Consider the following 975-nt stretch of genomic DNA (forward strand, 5'->3'; position numbering starts at 1 on the left):
TATATATATATATATATATATATATATATATATTTCTTTTATCCTTTTACTGAATTTTTAGTCGAATGAATCGACCCCAGTACTTTTTTAAGCTTCGTACTTATTCTATCGGTATTTTTTGCCGAACCTCTAAGTTACAAGGACGCGAACACACCAACACCGGTTATCAAGTGGTGGGGGACACAGACACGAAGACACACACAAATATATATATATATATTTATATATTATATATTATAAACATACATACATACATATACATATAAAGAATGATTATTTAATATAAATTATAAAAAAAAATAGCACTTACTTTAATGAGAATATGATATTCCATTGTAAGAAGACGTCATAGCGCACTTGCACGTTATCTTCCTTGGTACCTTTATCTCAAGGTCTACATTGATGAAATATTCCAAACGAGAGAAAAAAAAATAATGTTAGTTACTCAAGCTATCATAATTATACAAGATGTATTTTTCATAATAATCAAATACTTTTTGAAAATATTACCTACGTAAATATATTTCTGCAAAAATAAAATAGCATCTACATCTTAATATCCTACAAAATATTTTTAAAAACCAAACGAAGAACATTATTACATTAATTACTCCGGTATATTATAATTACGTAATGTAAGTTGTGTTATTACCAAATATTACTGGAATTAATAACTAAATGAATAAATATAACTGTATAATTACATTCGCTGACACCGTCTTGTCTTTAATATAAATTGTTTTTATAAGCATTGTCGATACGACATACCATGAAGTAGTCTATTAAGAAATCATATTATATTGTAGTTATTTAAGTGGGTTTTTAGTTTTGTTTTTTGTTTTTTTTTTATATGGCATTCAGTCAAATTATTAAACTTTTATATTCTCAAGTAATAGTTATTATCGGAGTCACAATGAATATTATAAATGCACACAAATAAATATAAGAATATATATATATATATATATATATATA

The 975-nt window shown here is 24.5% G+C and overlaps 1 long non-coding RNA gene across 1 annotated transcript in view; it reads right to left on the reverse strand.

Annotated features, from left to right (window-relative positions):
- LOC106875037 (uncharacterized) overlaps positions 1-975 on the reverse strand; it is a 91,219-nt gene that overhangs the window by 56,564 nt on the left and 33,680 nt on the right. The window contains exon 2 of the long non-coding RNA XR_001410076.2: positions 311-394. This is a non-coding gene — a long non-coding RNA (uncharacterized LOC106875037). The remainder of the gene's footprint in view (positions 1-310; positions 395-975) is intronic.

This window comes from Octopus bimaculoides, chromosome 14 (assembly GCF_001194135.2).
Source record: "Octopus bimaculoides isolate UCB-OBI-ISO-001 chromosome 14, ASM119413v2, whole genome shotgun sequence".
NCBI lineage: Eukaryota > Metazoa > Mollusca > Cephalopoda > Octopoda > Octopodidae > Octopus > Octopus bimaculoides.